The sequence below is a fragment of the Mizuhopecten yessoensis genome, unplaced genomic scaffold (assembly GCF_002113885.1).
Source record: "Mizuhopecten yessoensis strain PY_sf001 unplaced genomic scaffold, ASM211388v2 scaffold10657, whole genome shotgun sequence".
Lineage (NCBI taxonomy): Eukaryota > Metazoa > Mollusca > Bivalvia > Pectinida > Pectinidae > Mizuhopecten > Mizuhopecten yessoensis.
The window spans coordinates 43562-52389 of record NW_018408656.1 but is presented as its reverse complement, the minus strand read 5'-3'; the positions used below and the strand labels follow the sequence as shown (position 1 = coordinate 52389).

At 39.0% G+C, this 8828-nt stretch overlaps 1 long non-coding RNA gene across 1 annotated transcript; it reads left to right on the top strand.

Moving 5' to 3' along the window:
* Window positions 1-3331: 3331 nt before the first annotated feature.
* On the top strand, window positions 3332-8151 carry LOC110461764. The gene is made up of 3 exons (XR_002464177.1): window positions 3332-3364; window positions 7196-7277; window positions 8080-8151. It is a non-coding gene; the product is annotated as an uncharacterized LOC110461764 (long non-coding RNA).
* Window positions 8152-8828: the final 677 nt, after the last annotated feature.

The window sequence follows — 8828 nt, the reverse complement described above, 5'->3', positions numbered from 1 at the left end:
ACAGACCTGTCAATTACATATTTAGAACCAGACACAGACCTGTCAATTACATATTTAGAACCAGACACAGACCTGTCAGTTACATGTTTAAAACCAGACATAGACCTGTCAGTAATGTGTTTAGAACCAGGCACAGACCCGTCATTACATGTTTAGAACAATAAACTGACTCGACAGTTACGTGTTTAGAACCAGGCACTGGCCTGACAGTTCCATGTTTAGAACCAGACACAGACCTGTCAGTTCCATGTTTAGAACCAGACACAGACCTGTCAGTTACAAGTTTAGAACCAGGCACAGACCCAACAGTTACATGTTTAGAACAATAAACTGACTCGACAGTTACATGTTTATAACCAGACACAGACCTGTCAATTACATATTTAGAACCAGACACAGACCCGACATTTGCATGTTTAAAACCAGGCACAGACCTGTCTGTTACATGTTTAGAACAATAAACTGACCCAACAGTTACATGTTTAGAACCAGACACAGACCCGACATTTGCATGTTTACAACCAGGCACAGACCTGTCTGTTACATGTTTAGAACCAGACACAGACCCAACAGTTACATGTTTAGAACCAGGCACAGACCTGTCTGTTACATGTTTAGAACAAGACACAGACCTGTCAGTTACATGTTTAGAACAAAACACAGCCCTGTCAGTTACATGTTTAGAACCAGACCAAGACTCGACAGTTACATGTTTAGAGCCAGACACAGACTCGACAGTTACATTTTTAGAAACAGAAACAGACCCGTCAGTTACAAGTTTAGAACCAGTCAAAGGCCCCTCAGTTCGATGTTTAGAACCAGACACAGACCAAACAGTTACATGTTTAGAACCAGCCACAGACTCGACAGTTACATGTTTGAAAACAGACACAGACCCGTCAGTTACAAGCTTAGAACCAGACACAGACCAGTCAATTACATGTTTAGAACCAGACATAGACCTGTCAGTTACATGTTTAGAACCAGACGCAGACCTGTCAGTTACCTATTTAGAACCAGATACAGACCAGTCAGTTACATGTTTAGAACCAGGTACAGACCCAACAGTTACATGTTTAGAACAATAAACTGACCCAACAGTTACATGTTTAGAAACAGACACACCCCCGTCAGTTACAAGTTTAGAACCAGGCACAGACCCAACAGTTACATGTTTAGAACAATAAACTGACTCGACAGTTACATGTTTAGACCCAGACTCAGTCACGACAGTTACATGTTTAGAACCACACACAGACTCGACAGTTACATGTTTGGAAACAGACACAGACCCGTCAGTTACATATTTAGAACAATAAACTGACTCGACAGTTACATGTTTAGAGCCAGACACAGACTCGACAGTTACATGCTTAGAAACAGACACAGACCCGTCAATTACATGTTACATATATAGAAATATACAATCTCATGTTTTCTCTGGAGGCATGTTTAGAACAATAAACTGACTCGACAGTTACATGTTTAGAGCCAGACACAGACTCGACAGTTACATGTCTAGAACCAGACCCAGACTCGACAGTTACATCTCTAGAAACAGACCCAGACCCGTCAGTTACAAGCTTAGAACCAGACACAGACCAGTCAGTTACATGTTTAGAACCAGGTACAGACCCAACAGTTACATGTTTAGCACCAGACACAGACCCGACAGTTAAATGTTTAGAAACAGACACAGACCAGTCAGTTACATGTTTAGAACCAGACGCAGACCTGTCAGTTACCTATTTAGAACCAGATACAGACCAGTCAGTTACATGTTTAGAACCAGGCATAGACCAAACAGTTACATGTTTAGAACCAGCCACAGACCCGACAGTTACATGTTTAGAACCAGACGCAGACTCGACAGTTACATGTTTAAAAACAGACACAGACCCGTCAGTTACGTGTTTAGAACCAGACACAGACTCCACAGTAACATGTTTAGAAACAGACACAGACCTGTCAGTTACAAGTTTAGAACCAGGCACAGACCCAACAGTTACATGTTTAGCACCAGACACAGACCCGTCATTACATGTTTAGAACCAGACACAGACCTGTCTGTTACATGTTTAGAAACAGACACAGACCTGTCATTTTCATGTTTAGAACCAGACACAGACCCGACAGTTACATGTTTAAAACCAGACACAGACCCAACAGTTACATGTTTAGAACCAGACACAGACCCGACAGTTACATGTTTAGAACCAGACACAGACCCGTCAGTTACATGTTTAAAACCAGACACAGACTCGACAGTNATTACATGTTACATATATAGAAATATACAATCTCATGTTTTCTCTGGAGGAATTTATGTATGTTTATTTCGCACAAAAAGTATTCAATTGTAGAAATGTGTGATATGTTTTTGAAGCACGTGCTGATATTTTCATTTCATTTTGACGTAGCGAAATTTGTATTTTTTGTGATGAATATACGAGTAGATTACTCCTAACGGACGATTCTGCTATATGTGGACAACGCCCCTTTCACCTTGTATCAACTGGAACTGGAACCACATGTCATCATTTAAGGGTTTTGTAACAGCACAATGGCTTCCAAAGTTCCCAAAATGCAGATTGCAATAACTTCATTTTAATGTAAAGGAAAGTAGGAAAATTTGGAGACTATATGCTCTTTTTATCGACACAAATAAAAATGTTACGTAAGAGTCGTTTTCGAAATGTTTGGGGTTTGCAAAATTAGATTCTAGCATTCTACAGTTAAAATGTTGTGGTCTCCTTAATATATATGTATTAAGTAATTGCAGCTGAGCGCTTGATTGGAAGAACCGGGTACAGTTGTTGTGAAAAAAATATTTTGCAAAAATCCATCGTAATGTCGAACCTTGTCTTGTCAGTGCTTTCTCGGCTGTCATTTGTAGACGAACTTGATCTGAAAGAAAGCAGCAAAACAACATGCTCATATCTTGCAAACCACTTAAGTAATTCACTAGGATGCGTTATACCCGAAATCGCCAGTCCTATCATGAGTTGATTTTCATATACAGGATGAAATATATCATACTGCACCAGGATTGTTTACGTTCATTTGGATTCACCGGCAATGGCGCCGACAACAGTTTTTTCACAATATCCATTCGCTGCACGTTATATGTTATAACTGTTTCTGTTGATAGTTTACTTGATATGCAAATGCAAATGCATGTTTGTTTAAAATCATAACGTCGCAAATTCTTTATTGAAATGATACAATGTTGGTGTGGAATCGCGAACTATTTCTTGTGCGTAGCACATGGGAAAAATGTAATATGTTGTTCGGTCACTTCCTGTACAATCATTTAAGCTGACAAGAGAAACGAAGACGAACTCCGATGTTTTATTAGTCTGCTGTTAAGTAATCGATTACAAAATGCAAAATGAGATTATTGCCCTATCATTGTGTCCCAAATAACTCATTGAGAGATCTATGTACACGATTTGTTTACAAACTTTGAAATGTGGAATTCTTTTCACTATCAATGCCCGTGTTGGCTGATCACGCGGGAATGCGGGAAATTTTATTTTAGGATTATTAAACGGTGCTGCATAAAAATAAGCAGTCGTTTTCAGACCGGTCTACTCAATTTCAAATTGTTCATAAACTTTGAGCTGTTCATTGAGACAATAAATTTAATTTATAACTCATGATTAAATTACCATTGAGTGTCTTTATTGTACAATCAACTCTCCCACAGGTTTGTGGAAAGCCTACTTCAAGATAGCTCAATGAGCTATATATAGATACACGATGTTTTAAGTATGGAGGCTTTGTGGGATGATAGAATGATATACAACATTACATGTATCAAACCGACCAAAATTTGTACCAATAATTACTTGGTATGTCTTACATATTTTTCATATTGACCATTACAATTAGACCTATATTATAAAGAATATTTTTCTTGGCATATTACTACACTTGCAATATTATACACAATGACCACTGGTATTGGTTGGACCTTTTCACGACCTGTGTAATGATTTATATATATGAGAGTAGTTCCGTCGACCATGTGCTCATCATGCTCAGTTGACTAGAATTTGTTGCAGCGTTCAATTTCAATTCAAGATATTTTGCACTTCCTTGAATGATATTTAAATGAGCATTATGTCCAAGCAACATATGCGTGTGAGCTAAGAAGCTGTTATGCCATTCGGATAATATTTGCAGTGAAGGAGACTAGTAAGGTTTAATTGTGCCCCAGGACGACACAGTAAGATAGCCACTAGAAGGTATGCCAAAGCCAATGAAAATATTAGAAGGCGGTTAGAGTCAATGTCCCAGCCAAGAGCGGGTAAACCCTACAAACTGAAGCACTCTGTGAAAATCCTTAATGGACAAGTAAGTGCTAAACTTGTTGTTAAAAGACTTCCAAGGTTTTCATCTCCAGGGCAGACATTGCACTCTGTGGTTCATCCACAAAACCCCACACTGTACATACATTCCTCAGATAGGCTTGCACCTGATGGTTATAGGTGGTTCAACCTTGGTCTTCTACAGAAAGGCTTTTCAGATGTTGTTCAGCACACAATTACATGTACTGCTGCAGGAGAAATAAGTGTGACTGGTAAATCACCGATTTCTAATATGTGGGAGAAACCTAAATGTGGAATGGCAAGTGTATTTGAATTGTCATGTGTTTGTGGCAAACTTTTCCAGTTTTCCATGTATACCTGCGAGCAGTATGGGGAGCAATGGTTACCGGTGGCGGAGCTTCAAACCTCAGTGGATTATTTGGAACCATGAATGCTCCAGGCATTTCACAACCAACATTTTCCCAAATTGAACATATTATAGGGTCAATGTGGAACAAGTGATTGCAGGAGGATATGATAGCTGCAGGTGTTGAAGAACGGAGACTTGCCATTGAACGGGGAGATTTGCACGACGGTGTACCAGCAATAACTGTGATATGTGATGGTAGATGGTCTAAGCGGACACTTAAGCATAAATACAATGCTTTAGGTGGTGTAGGGGTCATCTTTGGTGCAGCCACAGGGAAATTGCTTCATGTCGGGATCAAAAACAAGCACTGCTACATATGTACAATTGCTGAGTCAAGATATGAGGAGCCAGCACAACACGAGTGCTTTCGAAATTGGAGTAGCAGTAGCCAGTCAATGGAGGTGGATGTTATATTAGATGGCTTTTTGAAAGCGGAGTCTACGCATGGAGTACGATATATGCGCATTATTGCTGATGGTGACAGCAGTGTATCCGCTACAATCCAGGAGTGGGTTCCTATTTGGGGAAGAGAGGTTTCGAAGTTGGAATGTCCAAATCATATTTGTAAATGTCTTAGATCAAGTTTGGAAAAGTTGGTGGTAGATAAGCCGGCATACAAGGGGAAAGGTAGATTGACCAAATTTATGAGAGTCAGACTGACAACAGCTGTAAGATGTGCCATCCGACTTCGATCAAAAGACGAGGACAAGATTCAGGCAGCGTGTCAGCTAGAACATGATGTTCGCAACTCCGTCCATCATGTTTTTGGTGACCATTCACATTGTAGTGACTTTTGCAAGTCAAGGAGCCCTCCAACAAGCACATCAACTGTACATGTGTCATCCAAGTCCACCCCAACATCAACAACCACTTGTGGAACATCCAGTTCAGAAGAAGGTATTACAGAGGACATTGATACTGTTTGTGACCTTATAGACGATCAGCGGAACTTGTGGTTAGATGGAACATCTGAGAAAGATACGGATGACAGCAGGTATGGTGTAAGTGATTAATTTTCTTTGGAGGCAGTTATGTTGCGAGACATAAGTGTTCATCTAGACAGAATAGCAAGCAAGAGTAGGAGGTTGCTGGGTAATTTTACCACAAATCTTGCCGAGAGTTGGATGGCCATCCGCTGCAAATTTGATGGTGGGAAAATTTATAACCGGTGCAATTGAGGAAGTTGGCACTCCCGCTGTTATGGAGGAGCACTCAGGTAAATGTTTGGACCTGCTTGGTCACCCCTTGGATGGCACAGGAGCACAAGTGTATCACCTGGATTTTCATTCACAAATCTGTACAGGCGAAGATCTCTACAGTTGCTGCGTAGCATCAAATCCAAAGGTAAACTAGATGTCCAAGCTCGTAAGAGAAAGCGGAAACTAGCGTCAGGTGCTGCAAACAACACCAAGGAGGCTAAGCGGTCTTATGGAGCTGGTGCTAATGATGATGTCCCTGATATTGAGGAAGATGACTTGAAGTTAAAGTGTGACAGGTTCCTGAAAACCCAAGTTCAAAGAGATAACCCTCATTGTACGTACCATGATAGAGGAAGTAACCCGAGCATAGAGCCACAGTGTTACCTGGCAGGAGGAGAGAAAAAGACGTCTGACGTCTTTCATCTTTGGTGAAATCATACATAGAAATCCCAAAAGACCAGTTGCTCCGCTTGTGTCGCTCTTGATCTACCCTCCGTTTCGAGGAACAAGGTTTAGCATGTTTGGATTGAATGCCGAATTTCCTACTATCAAGGAATATATACAGAAAAAGGATGAAAATCAGGAAGTGGTTAAAGTTGAGAAAATAGGTCTTGTTATTGACATGGACAACAAATACCTTGGTGCTAGTTCCGATTGGAGAGTTATACCTTCAACAGGACCTAGTGGCCTCTTGGAGATCAAAAACCTGCTGCAAAAAAACACCTTGACTTTCATGGAAGCTGCTACAACAATGAAGAGAAAACATAATTACTTCTACCAATGTCAAGGCCAACTCAATGTGATAAAAATGCCGTGGTTAGACTTTGTAGTTAGACGCACTTATCCAAACCAGATTTCGCGCATTCTATATGAAAGCAATGCTGCCAGAACTAGCTCACCCTAGAGAACATACAAGCACAGGCATACGTGAACCCCACCTCCCTTGGGTGAGTTACATGTAAATATTACACAAACATTGAATCCTGTAGCGAAAAACCACATGCAGTGTAGTGGTTATTGTTACAACCTTATACCTAGCTGGTGCACGTTAACTTGTTCTGTTGTTCACCCTTAATCAAGGAAATATCATCGATATCCTTTGTCTTGATCTGCTTACATATTTTGAAACTAGAAATGTATGTAAACTCTTATGTAATTATTTATTTTCAGATGATGATGTTCATACACAATGTAATATTTTTGTTAAATGTAAGTTAAATCTGAAATATATCAATATTTCTAATTTGTTTCAGTTTGATTCCCCTACTACCAATAGCAGCAAGAGAGGAAAGTCTTCACAGCAAAAGAAACAATCTGCATCAACAACACCACAAGGTAATTTTACATTATGTTGTGTTAGGTCAAGTTAAGTTTAGTTAAGTGAAGAGATACCAAATTTGACCTTCACATTTCACCCAATTACTTTGAGTGTGGGTAAGTTTGTACCTTGTTTGAGTTCGACCATTTTTGCTTCATAATGTCATGACCAAATATTTACCAGATAACAGATATAAAATCTGACCTTGAATTTTGATTCGATTACCTTAACATTAATGGTCATTTTAGTATTTGTTTGATTGTGACCAATTTTACTATATAGTGTCATAACAAAATGTTTACCAAATAAGAGAAAACAAGATTTGAACTTCTGACTGTCACAATCCAAGATGGCTGATAAGCGGCCATTTTGAAACTGATCGACCCGAAAATTTACCACAGTCCGAGGGAAATCATGTTGTAAAATTTAAAGTGGATACCCAATTCATTTCCATGAATATAATGCAAAAGCAAGAAGACAGAGAATTACTATAGGGTTCCTACATAGCTGATGCAGGGACCTAAAAAGAGGTTGTGTGAACTAGTTCTGGTACACTGGATTGGGCCATGTGAGAAAGGTGTTATTTACTTGCCACAGGTCGGTGCTTTTCTTAAAGTACCCGTGCTCCTCAACCTATCCACTGTTATTTGAGTGTAAATGACCAAATGTGTTGATTGTACATTAGATACAGGTATTCTGTTTCTAATTTCACAGCTGCTTGTGTAATTGAAGTTACATTATATGTGTAAATTTGAAATTTAAACGAAACCAGTCGGTCAAGATTTGAAATACAGCATGATAATTGGTTTTAATCCCTAGAACATGTACAAGAAGGAACTTCAGCTCCTACATCACCAAAGCCTGGACCATCTGGAGTGAGTACCCGAACTCGACGGAGTTGTGCCAAAGGGCCTGTTTCCAGTAATGTTAATTCTCCATAGGAGCCTGCCCCCGTATAATTTCTTATCTAGCTCAACTACTGTTTTTTTCTTTTCCGAAGAATAATTTTACACCTTTCCGACACCCAGATTTCATAATTTCAGTGAAAATGTATTTTTATAAAGTTGTCAATTTCAGCATCAAAGACATAAGTTCGTAAATAAAAGAAGGTTATCTCGAAATTGTAATTCGCAACATAGTATAAATTTCTTTTGATAAATATTTCCAAAACATCGTGTTTATTCATAAAAAAAAAAAAAAAAAATTCTCGGATGAAAATGCACTTGCAGAGACACAATTATGAAGAAAAATGCCATAAAATTGCAATTTTCTCCCGTTATATAGTTTTGGATGCAAATTTCCATCAGAAAATCGGATAGAGCTTTACTTGTTTCATATGTGTACCAAAAATCAGCTAATTCCATGTGGTGGAACGTTCTCATATCGCCGCCTGAATGTGGTTGTAAATTGAAAGAAAAGGGGAAATGAGTAACAACCTTGTCTGAAACCCTATTATATAGCTTATTATATACAAACTTTTATATTGAATATCAGAGCGGATATTTTCATGACAGTTTTATGATGTGTAACGACTAAATAAACAGTATCGATATAAAGATTTACACTGA